Source organism: Schistocerca serialis, chromosome 1 (assembly GCF_023864345.2).
Source record: "Schistocerca serialis cubense isolate TAMUIC-IGC-003099 chromosome 1, iqSchSeri2.2, whole genome shotgun sequence".
Taxonomy (NCBI): Eukaryota; Metazoa; Arthropoda; class Insecta; order Orthoptera; family Acrididae; genus Schistocerca; species Schistocerca serialis.
Window position 1 is genome coordinate 552,044,699 of NC_064638.1, and position 13,014 is coordinate 552,057,712.

A 13,014-nucleotide genomic window follows, 5' to 3' on the forward strand; every position below is an offset into this window, starting at 1 on the left:
TATCTGATCTGATTTTCTCGTAATATATGCTGCGACAGGTCGTCGACGCCTCAGCATTTTCTAGTGCATTTATTCTTTGAAATAACAGAGATGCATATATGCATTCTCCATGGTTGTTAGAGGGGTAACTAGGACAGCTTCTGGAGTATCTGAGAGATACATATTCTGCTTTTCTTCTCGCTAAAGCGAACCAATTAACATTTGTGCCGCTAGCGGTTTGTTTTGAAGAGAAAGAGATTGTAAAAGGAAAATAATTAAGGCGTGGAATCACCGGAGATCTGGACATGTAATGGAGATGGATTTAATACACGATTTCCTCCATAAATAAGGTTTGTGACTTTTTTGTTCTGGAGTGAATGAACGAATGAGTTTTTTTCTGAATCATTTGTTGATCACGTTGGCCCTGTAATTAGTGAGGAAGTTTCAGCTGTGTCGAAGAGAGCCTGCAATCACTGAGTCTGTGTTAAATCGTCCAAAAAGGCTTCGTACACATCTGGAATTCGCAGTCTTTCGTAAAAGGAACAAATTGTCCAAACGATTGATTCTCCCGACTGACTGCAGTGTTTAACAGTAATAATAAATGTAAAGATCTCTTACAGCAAGCCAGCCGCTGATTACCAAGACGAAGGACTCCACCAAAGATTCTATTTGGCTGATTCTTTTGATCACTATATCACGTAATGAAATCTTACATTAAAAACTATCCATAGATAAAGGAGAGAAAGAGAGAGAGCGAATGAAAATAGAGATAATACTAATAATCCTCCATTAGTCTAATTTTTCGCCTGTTATCACGGATCAGCCAAGAACCGGGAGGGCCTTACTTTACTGTATAGACTTATGTGTGAAGGTGAAGGGATCTTAAAGACAACAGATACACGTCTATACAGACAAGACATTACACAGAGATAGCGGCTAGCTGCATTGATCATCTATTCTTAGATTAAAGAGACGGCAACTTATTATACGGATATTAAAATGTTTAACCGGGATAATGCAAAACTTTTTTTTGATGTGTGTACACATATGAAGGTTTCAAAGCAAGAAGAGTCGCGCGAAATGCAGGAAGACATGCATAGGATGGATGACTGGTGCAGGGACTTTCAAATGAACGTGAACGTGCATAAATCTAACAAATTGTTCATAAATAGAAAAAGAGATCTATCACAGATCGATTACCCTACTAGCGAAAAGCAGTTGGAAACACTGACTGCTGCAAGGTATCCAGGCGTAGCCATCCTGAGTGACCTAAAATGTAATAACAACATAAAACAAACTGTAGGAAAAGTCGGTGGCAGACAGAGTTTTATTGGGAGAAGATTAAGGTAGTGTAATTTGCCAGCGAACTAAGGAGTTTTCGAAACACTTGTTCAAACAATTCATGTGTCTCTGCAGTCCTGGACCCTTAACAGGTTAGATTAATAGAGGGGGTAGAGTAGGTCTGGCTGAGAGTGGTCCCTTTTGTCACGGCTTCGTTTAACACACACGAGACCGTTGCGGAGATGCTAAACAAAATACAGCGGCAGGCGCTACAAGGGAGACGCTTTGCCTCAGGGAGAGAGTTGCTGTCGAAATTCCGAGATCATACGTTCTTGAAAGAGTCAGGCAATATACTGCATCCTCCCACGTGCGTTTCTCAAAATGACCACGAAGAGAAAATCAACGAAATCAGATCTCATATGGAGGTCTTCCGGCAGTTGGAGTGCCCGGGTTCCACTCGCTAATGGAACAGCAAGGGGGGGGGGGGGGAGGGAGGGGGGGGAGATGGTGGTACCTGAAATATCCTACAGCACATACCGTAAGGTGTATTCGAGGTACAAATGTGGATGTAGATGTATATGGATGTAGGCGATGTCGCTGTGAAATCGGTGTAGCAAAAAAATAGTACGCCGGCTGACGGTGCTCCTCACAGTTTTCAGCCTGGAAATTTCTCAATCCGATTGCGAGCCATTGTGGATGTGACTGCTTCTGAATATCCTGAAGCCAAGTACAGATTTTGCCCATTTCCTGTGAAGATGACGGAGGAACGATAGAAGTTGCCCACCTGAGCGTAAAGAATATAATTCACAGCATCTACTACTGCAAAGAAAGGTTCCATTTCTGTGTAAATAAGCTATCCCAGCGACAATACATATCATACTCGAGTTTTCATCGAGTAGTCCCCCCTGAAGTTTTCCTGTGGTCCACGGGAAATATGGTTGTGCACGGCTCACTTGCTGACTGTAACGTGATCTATCAGACCAACTAAAGTGTTTCAACTGCCACATTGTCCCTGATGACTGCTCTTTGCTCGTCGTAATAGAGGAACTTCATTCTCAGCAAGCTGTGTGGAGCCCTGAGTCAAGTGTGAAAGGCATCCAGATTAGCCATTAGACTTTATTGCTCCTTTTTCTTTTGCTTTTATGTCGTACCTACACGGGATCGGCATCGTTATTATAGGATTTGGCAGTGTTAATGTAAGAGGGTAGCTGGATGTACATCTTGTCGTATCCACTTTATCCCCAGAGCAATACTTGTGTAGCACATCTGTCAGCGTGTAGTGTGATGGATGTGAAAGTGTCTCTTCTTGTCTTACACTGTGGGAGGAAATCGATAACAAGGACTCCAGCTGCATCCCAGAAAACACTGCTGAATTTCGCTGTCTCACCGGTTATTTATCTGCCATCAGTACTTTACTTCGCACTTGGTAGACGAGTTATAAGGTGCGAAGCGTACGCTGCCAAGACCGCAGTTGTCTCACCGAACGGCGTCTCAGGATACGGCTGACGTCTAATGATAGGCTGTTCATGTACTTCTCAATTATTATTTACCAATGTATCGTCACGCCCTATTCCGTATAGAATGGAACTGTGTTGTGTGAAACGTCATATCTCCCTAACAGCTTGTGTATGATGAAATAAATTGGCACATACGTTCAGTGCAAACTGTGTTGCGAGCAAAATTGTTAGCAAAGAAGTAATAAATTTAAACGTTTTTATTGATGCTGAAATGTTACTGCAAGGAGAGCGACAATATAGTGAATGGTAAACTTTTTTCCTTTTCATTATTTTGCGGGAGCTGTGAGTGATAGAAATGTTTCGTGAAGGTTTGGAATTGTATGCAAAGTTTGTTAGAAGACGCTAAGTGCTTTCATTCTCAAGTATTGGATGACAGAGTCTGGGTAATTTGTTCACCGTGAGTTAGCTGCCTCAAGACATGTACAGAATTACTGGCATAAAATCATGTCGTACTGTGTTCAATCTTTAAAATAATATTTATGCCATTTGGTGAGTAGTTCATGAAAGCATTTTAAATTTTTAAAATAGGTCAGTAGCTGTTTGCAACACTGAAAATCAAGATTTTGTTGCCCGTGGAAGCCTTTAGATAGCCCACTAGCAACTCGGATCTTACTCCCGGTCAGAAGTTTAGCAATATACACTGCACAACATAAATCACTTTTTCGAAACCGTGTAATTCCCAACCATTGCGACGCTTCAGTTTGAAATTTCGCTCAAAGGTGCGTACAACATTCCTCTACAATGGCGCAAGAGCGTAGAATCCTGTGACGTCAACCTCGGGCTCGACGAGGTTCAGACTACAAGGCGTCGACACATGTGGAAAAAAAGACCACAGCTCAGAAGTTCATGTGGCGTGTAAGGTGGGTTGATGAAGACATATTGGCACCACTGTTCACCACAATTCTGCCCAATACCGCCGTAGATGTTCCACATGTTCGGAAAGTCGTCACACCTCCTCTTACTCACATGTCATCCCTTCTTTCGATGTCTGTACGACGGAGGTCAGAACCGTGACACCCAGCATTGAAATTACTTGGTTTTCTATGACTGTCAGAGGAAAACATTCCAGACAGACCTCCTAATTTGTATCCACCTGTGGCGTGATCACGAGGGGATGCGACATTGACAGAAGCGTGAATCAAACAGCAAAAGGGTTGCTCTAAGACCTCCCAGTTCGGCAAAACCTTCGGTGCCACACTCCCACCTTTTTTAAGCATCTTAAAAATATACGTGAAGAGACAGAACCTAAGACGAGTGCAACAGGCAGCTGCAGGCAGGCTACACTGCTTCTCCTTCGCTGCTACAATGCTGCTTCTGTGTCTGATAGCAGGCTATCTGCAAGCAGCTAGGCCTTTGACACTGGAACTGTCTGTATAGGTACATTTTTAAAGAGCTCAATTAAATGGGTGGGTGCCACAGTGGGTTTTGGCATTCTGGAGGCCCTTCGGGAGAACCCTTGTCGTTTTATTCACGTATGTGTCAATGTCGCGTCTCCCTGTTATTACGCTGCAGGAGGACACAGTGTAGGAGCGCTGTAGAAGCTTAAACATCCTCATCTGCTTCGGATCACTTTCAAATTTCTTGGATTAGTTCTGAATGGTCCCTAGTGGTTCCAACCTCCATACCAGAGCAAAAATTGCGATAGCGCTGCACTACAAACGGGTGCTATCATGTTCGATGAAGATGCAGCTCCACCCTGGCCTTAGAGAAAGGTTGAGACGGGTGAGTATGTCAGCAGTATCAAGGACCTTGAATAATTACTTCGTGTTACTCATCGCTCTGAGAGATGTCGTTTTCTACCGCGAAATGTATGGTAATCAAAGCTCCAGGAAGGACGTGGTTTCACTGACGCCTTTTATGCCACCCCTTGCGGCTTTTCGTGCCGATTCTGAGCGGCAGTGCGTCTGAAATGTTTCCTTCGGCCACTGATAAGAAAACTACGTGAATTAACGCTGGGTATCGCGGTTCTGACCTCCATCGCAGAGGAGTCAAAAGAACGGGTGAAATGATGGTAAGAGAGGGATTTGACAACCTTCCGATCATGTGACACAGACACTGCCGAATTGGGGAGAACTGTAGTGAAATTTGATGCCTATGAGACATCATTAACCCATTGGCGACAGAGAAGGGGGAGAGAGGGAGATGGACACAGAAAGGAAAGTGGAGGAGATGGACAGAGAGTGCGGGGGGGGGGGGGGGGCACGATATGAACAAGGAGAGGTGGGAAGACGAGTTGGACTTACAAGCAATATGGAGGATATAGAGGGGGGTGGGGGGAGGAAATTAGAACAAAGGAGGAGGTGGTGGACAAAGGAAGAAGGAGGAGATGGACAGAGAGGACGAGGAAATGGACAGAGGTGGAGAACGAGATGGATAGAGAGAGAGGAAGGAGGTGATGGACCAACTGAAGACTGGAAAAAATACACATCGTAGCAACGCTAGGTACTCACTCAGTTTTCCTATAAATGTGACCCTTTTACGTAGAAACATGTGCAGAGAGTGTTACATGGACGATGCACTCAACAACATATTTCAGTACTGGCATCATTGTTATATGTAAAGTACAACCCACTACTTCCATCTTACGTGACTCAGCTATTTGAAAATTATTAGCTAATGCGTCAACTACTGTAGGGACAATAGAACAGCTTCCTGTCTGGTGAAGAAAAATCATAACTAGCCATTTCATAACCCACAGACGAAATACACCATATTTTAATCAGTACAGATCATCCACTGCTTTCACTACTGTGTTTACTTCTGGCGTGAAGTCGTCGATGGACGTCTCATCCACAGCAGCAATAAACAGTCCCAGACCACCAGTTCTATTCTTTATAACGCGAAATTTACTTCCCCCTTTGAACACATGCTTTCCTATCTTGCACAACGCTTACTCGTAGTACGTTCGTCGTGTAAAACCACCGCACTCTTCCTCCTGACATGTCTGTTGCCTTACTTATGCCGTACATCTTTCATTGCCAAAGTACGAAGCTGTATTACGAAATTTCTTAAGAGTTTCAGACGCGCGGTCAATTTTAAGACGTCCTTCACGTGGATTATCTACACGTACATCTTCATCTATATTCCACAAGCAATCTTGTGGTGTGTGGTGAAGTGTTCTTAGTATACCGCTGTCACTGGTCCGCGGGAAGAACGGTTGTCAGTAAACCTTTGTGTGGAACCGTATCTAGAACTATACCTTCACAGTATTTTCGCGAAATATATAGAGGAGGGAGCAATTTATTAGCTGACTCTTCTAGTTATGTAAGCTCTCTAAATTTAAACAGTACACCACACCGCCATGCAAAACGCCTCTCTTGTAACCAACGCCTCTCCTGTAACCACTGCCACCGGAGTTAGCTCGGCATCTCGTTTACGCTTCCGCGTACTAAACGAGTCTGATTTGGGTTTTTCTGTTTCCTCTATCAGTCCCATTTGCTACGGAACGTATACTGCAGAATGTTTTTCAAGCTACCTCCTTCGTGCGTGACTTTTACTTGTTGAGGATTCTTTTAGTGAATCTGTCTGGCATCTCTTTTCCTTACTTTAAACTGCTCCGTTCATACAGTAGTGGGTCTTTCTGCCTATTTACGTATATTATGTTACATTTGTGGCTGTGGAAAGTCAACTGCCAATTTCTGGACAAAACTTCGGTAGTCTGCAAATCTCCCTGAAAACCACTACAGCAAAGGAAATACATATTTGAAAGGAAGGAAGATTAAGACTTAACGTCCATCAGTTACTTAGGGTATAGCACGCAGTCGTGTTGTACGAGCGTAGGGAAGGAACTCGGTACGATATTCACTTTTATCCTCCTGATTAAAATACACACGGCCACTTTTAAAGACGTATAAAGAAGAACGTATTTCTCAGATAAATTCAGAATTGCGATGCGTTATCGAACGACTGACGATAACAAAAGACTTCTTTTCCACCAATGCTATCTCTATGCCTGGTAGAAAGTTTTCTACTTGCCTTCGTACATCCGATGCAATTCCATCCGCAGCAGCCGATTGCGGACAGGTACCATCCGCAGCAGTCGATTGATAACAGGCAAGGTAGGAGCAGCATGACGTCCTGCAGCAGGTTTTGCCTCATAGGGAAATTGCTTTTAATGACGATGGAAGCACGTCGGTAGTCCCGATCCATCACATCCTTCTTCCTTCCGCAATTCTAACGTGAATTCGTTGCAGAGTAAAATTTCTGCCATAGTCAATAAACCCGTAGAAGACTACAAGATGAATTTTGGCGCGCCAGAGGTTTTCACGACTTCTGGTACATTCATGTATTCGCCTTTTCTCCTATGGTTACGCGCAACGAACGAGACCGGTGCAGCACAGTACCAACCCTGCGGGTAGTGAACACTATGCAGCTCTCCTCAAAAGGAGTTCTCTCGACCTATCTCGTTCCAGGTAACTTGTAAATGCTCCCAACTATAATTATCTTCAAATGGCTCTGAGCACTATGGGACTTAACTACTGAGGTCATCAGTCCCCTAGAACTTAGAACTACTTAAACCTAACTAACCTGAGGACATCACACACATCCATGCCCGAGGCAGGATTCGAACCTGCGACCGTAGCGGTCACGCGGTTCCAAACTGACGCGCTTAGAACCGCACGCCCACAACGGCCGGCTATAATTATCTTCAACAATCCAAATGACTAATTATTCAGTTATGAACTTACATAAGATACAAACTTTTATGTGTTTTCAATAAAGTATTGTTCTACGAGGTCTACGAGTCAGGGCGTGGAATGTCAGAAGCTTGAACGTGGTAGGGAAAGTAGAAAATCTGAAAAGGGAAATGCAAAGACTCAATCTAGATATAATAGGGGTCAGTGAAGTGATGTGGAAAAAGACGAATTTTTCCGGTCAGAAGAGTATAAGGTAATATCAACAGCAGTGGAAAGTGGTGTACCGGTAGTAAGATTCGTTATGAATAGGAAATTAGGGCAAAGAATGTGTTATTGTGAACAGTTCAGCGACGCGGTAGTTCTTATCAGAATCTACAGCAAACCAACACCGACAACGATAGTTCAGGTATACATGCCGACTTAATCAAAAAGCTTAGATTTCAAATACATTCGTATTAACTAGAGCAATCTTTCACCCTGAAGCCAGTGTTGGCCTCTCACATACGGCTCACTTGCTGACCCATGTTTCGTGGAAGGTTTCAGCTTATATTATCGCACACTTTCATCCGTGTTAATTTGTGCTATTAATTGTTATACACTTTTCAGAAAATAAAAGTGCCTCCTGCGTTACAAATGTCCAACTTGGATCTCCATAGCTTACAAGGTAACTGGTTGCAGGTAGTGCCAGTTCGTTCGAAATATGGAAATTTTGTAGTTAGTTAGTTCTTTAGCTATTTGGTCCAGGTACCATCTCAACGACATTTTTTGTCGAAATGACGTGGAATGTGTCAGTTTACAGGCTATACGAGGGTTGCCCAGAAAGTAATGCACTGCACTTTTTTTCTCAGCCGAAAACATTACTACGAATGCGAAACGTTACTTGTGTATTATTTGAAGTCTCCTGAGTGAGGGCGCTAAATTTCCAGCACTTCCGACACAGCGTAGCTGCAGGACAGTTTGACAATGGGGTCTGTAGGTGATGTACGTTACAAGCAACATGCAGTCATTAAATTTCTCGCTGCAGAGAAACAAACTGTGGAAAATACTCAAAAACGTTTGTACAAATTTTATGGACCATCTGCTGCCGACAGAAGTACAGTTAGTCGCTGGGCACAGAGGGTGAGGTCATCAGAAGGCGGTTCGGCGGAGCTCCACGATTTGCAGGGGTCTGGGAGACCTTCCACGGCAGTCACAGCTGACATGTTGCAGCGAGCTGATGTCATTCGCGGGGACAGACGCATTACGACTCGCCAGTTGGCGCTGCATCTGTCAATCAGCAAAGGAAGTGTGAATGCAGTTATCAGCATCCTTGGATATTGGTACCGACAGGGCTAAATGGAAATGCCGTGTGGCTAGGGCCTCCCATCAGGTAGACCGTTCGCCTGGTGCAAGACTTTCGAGTTGACGCCACTTTGGAAACTTGCGTGGCGATGGGGATGAAATTATGATGAAAAGGACAACACAACACCGAGTCCCTGGCCGGAGAAAATCTTCGACTCAGCCTGGAATCGAACCCCGGCCGTTAGTTATAACATTCCGTCGCGCTGGCCACTCAGCTACCAGGGGCGGACGACAAGGCATACATGCCCTTGTTTCGCTCTGGAGGAAGGCGACAGAACGGGATGGAGATTACGTGGAAAAACAGTGTAGATAAAACACCATTCTTTCGTGTGCGTAGTTCCTATTACGTTCAATAAAGAATTGTTGAAGAAAAAAAATGCGGTGCATTACTTTATGGGCAACCCTCGTATATATATATATATATATATATATATATATATATATATATATATATATATATATATGACCGGGCCAAATATCTGACGAAAAGAGCAACAAACGAAAAAACTACAAAGAACGAAACTCGTCTAGGTTGAGTGGGGGAACCAGATGGCGCTATGGTTGGCCCGCTAGATGGCGCTGGCATAGGTCAAACGGATACCAACTGCGTTTTTTAAATAGGAACCCCCATATTTTATTAAATATTAGTGAAGTACATAAAGAAATATGAATATTGTAGTTGGACCACTTTTTTAGCTTTGTGATAGATGGCGCTGTAATAGTCACAAACGTATAAGTACGTGGTATCACGTAACATTCCGCCAGTACGGACGGTATTTGCTTCGTGGTGCATTACCCGTGTTAAAATGGACCGTTAACCAATTGCGGAAAAGGTCGATATCGTGTTGATGTATGGCTATTGTGATCAAAATGCCCAACGGGCGTGTGCTATGTATGCTGCTCGGTATCCTGGACGACTTCATCCATCACCGTTCACCGGATAGTTACGTTATTTATGGAAAGAGGAAGTGTTCAACTACATGTGAAACGTCAACCACGACTGCAGAGAGGAATGTCGTTACACGTATTACCAAATGCATTGAGGTTGACGGACATCATTTTGAGCATTTATTGCATTAATGTGGTATTTACAGGTAATAGCGCTGTAACAGCATACGTTGTCAGAAATGAAAAGTTCACAAAGGTACAAGAATCACATTGAAACAACCGAAATAAAATGTTCAAACGTATTACGTTCTGTATTTTAATTTAAAAAACCTCCCTGTTACCAACTGTTCGTCTAAAATTGTGAGCCGTATGTTTGTGACTATTACAGCGCCATCTATCACAAAGCGAAAAAAGTGGTCCAACTAAAACATTCGTATTTCCTTACGTACTACACGAATATGTAATAAAAACGGGGGTTCCTACCTAAAAAAAAAAAAAACGCAGTTGATATCCGTTTGACCTATGACAGCGCCATAGCGCCATCTGGTTTCCCCCAACAATCTAGACAAATTTCGATCTTTGTAGTTTTTTCGTTTGACGCTTATTTCGTGAGATATTTGGCCCGGTCACGATCAATGGACCACCCTGTCTATATATATGTGGTAATTTCATTAGTTAATACTTACAGCTGTGATGGCACATTTAACACGCCCATCATCAAAGAAGTACCTACAACATGGCTGCGGATAGACACGACGTATTATTATTAGTGCTCGCTTTTGTGCAAGCAATATTTTCTATTGTCTAAGTGATAAGCTACCCCACAAAATTATCCCCTGTGACATTATCTCATTATCTAGTCGAAATACGCTAAATATGTTTGGACGTTGATTCGTCTGTTTGTAAGACTAGCAGTCATACGAAGAAAGAAGGGGGTGAACTTGATTGCTTGACCAGCTCAGTAACATACTGCTTCCAGTTCACGTTATCATCAGTATTGTAATGGAAAGGAAAAGGAAATAAAGAGAGAGCCAGTTTCATTGAAAGCGTTGAAATGACTTCGATATCGACGTGAGGCCACAGACCGGTAGAAAACGGTCTGCCGGACTTTTCGTAGGTGAAAAAGCACAACAGACCTTTGAAAAAGACAGGAAAAGGTAACCACCGGCCGGCCGGGATGGCGCCAGTACACGCCGGTGGCTTCACACGTTCCAGCCGCTATGGCTGCAACCGTCCACGTTGCCTTGGCAGAGTAAAAAGTTGGTATCCGCTAGGAACCAAAATCGACGAATCACAGCCTTGCATTTGAATTGTGTAAGTTCTATTTATAATAAATAAGAAATAAAATATTCCAGGCGTAATGGCAAAGAGGATCTGGCTCCAATAAGTCATTTGGGGACGCTACTACAAAAATATTTTTGAAAGCTCTACTAGTATCGAGGGAGGTAACGGCTGTTTACTAGTTGACACAAACACTCCTGCGTGAGCCAGTCTGGAGACGATACCTCTCCAAAAGCGACATTTTTTCCTGGGCGCTCCAGACTGGCAGGTGTACCAGACTTCATCACCGACGCACGCGATAGGTTTCACTACAGTTATGCACAACACTGGTTAATCTGTTGTTAGCCGCGAGGGATTAGCCGAGCGGTCTAGGCGCTGCAGTCATGGACTGTGCGGCTGGTCCCGGCGGAGGTTCGAGTCCTCCCTCGGGCATGGGTGTGTGTGTGTGTGTGTTTGTCATTAGGATAATTTAGGTTAAGTAGTGTGTAAGCTTAGGGACTGATGACCTTAGCAGTTAAGTCCAATAAGATTTCACACACATTTGAACATTTAATCTGTTGTTCGCTCGGTTGGCATCGGGTTTCCCTCTCCAGGATTAGTTTGGGGCATAGCCGTTGTCGTCTAAATAACTGGTGTAGGATTCAACTTTTGCTTCCTAAAAGCAAATCTATGCTGTGTTGTAAATGGGGCGTGATTACCGTGATAAAATCCACTGTTGTCTTGACTTAGCTTTGTTTATTCTGGATTCGGGTCCTGTGGCGACCTTGGCGCTTTGTAGATTTCTGTTGACGTTATTCTGGCTGCTGCATGCAGAGTGTTGAGTGCATCCATCGTGTGGTAGGGCACAGAGGTGGAAATATAGATCGGGAGCAGCTGTGCTTGGTCTTTTACGAAGTTTATCACGGTCGTTAGTTTCAGTAGGTGACGAAATCTGCACGCGCTAGCACAACTCTCTAACAGTATTTCATATTCTCCAGCACTACCCACACCTTATACGATCACAATGTGTAGGGGAGAGTTTTGTACCTAGAGGGTAGTGCAGCTAGAAGCAGTCGATGTTTATTGGTCAGTGCTTCAGTCTAGTGACTTATTTTAGAATCACATGAATGAATACGCACTAGATTGCCGTAAGCAGTTTCCACCATGTTCTACAGTTATTTTTTGTTGTTACACACGAGGTTGTGTTTTGTCCAGTATTTAGAAATATTTTGCATTCTGCACATTTAAGTGCTCTACATTACCTTTAAGCTACTGAAATCTATTGTTAATGCTCCAGTTACAGAATTTTATGGCCACTAAAATGCTACATATTTTAGAACTACTTGTATAACATGTGGACAGTGAAGCTATACTGCGGCGATAGTACACCATCTTGCACCTTGAAACAGAAGGTCATTTTATCATGGAACATGTAGCACTTGCAAATGAACTGAGTTTCTGCAATATCTGAACAATTTTACTAGCCTTGAAAATGGAAATTTATGTCAGTTTACAACAGCTTCTCTTTCAAAATGTGTTTAAATTGTAACTGCTTTTTGATAGGTCTATACATTTGCTCAGTTTTATTTCATTTATTGATATTTGCTGCACAGTACAGTAATAATGTAACAGATAGGCTATTAAATACAGTACTTACAAGATTTACTCGACAGCAGCGCTTTTAAATTTCAGTCGAAAATTTTTTCCTACGTACATGATCATGTCGCACCTTGGAACATGTTTTCACATTTGGAAAAACTTATCTTCTGTAATTTAGTAGTGAAATAAGGAAATACACTATACTTCTATTATAGGACTGGCTAGAGACCAAAAATGTGCCAGGGTACACTCTACCCTAAATCTAAGAAGTGGGCATAGTCTACACTGGATACTGACTCCTGTTCTGTGCTTCATCAACTGTTGGTTTTTGTTGTGGAGAACTGAATATAGGGTGTTTTCTCAAAATAAGTAAGAATCAATTTTTCGGGAACCACTTACTAATTCTTAGGAAAACGCCATCAGTGATTTCTTATATTGCTGAGATTTGCTTACAGCACTAATATCATCTGCGAAAAGTATCAGTTACGCTCATTTAACACATAAGGAATAAG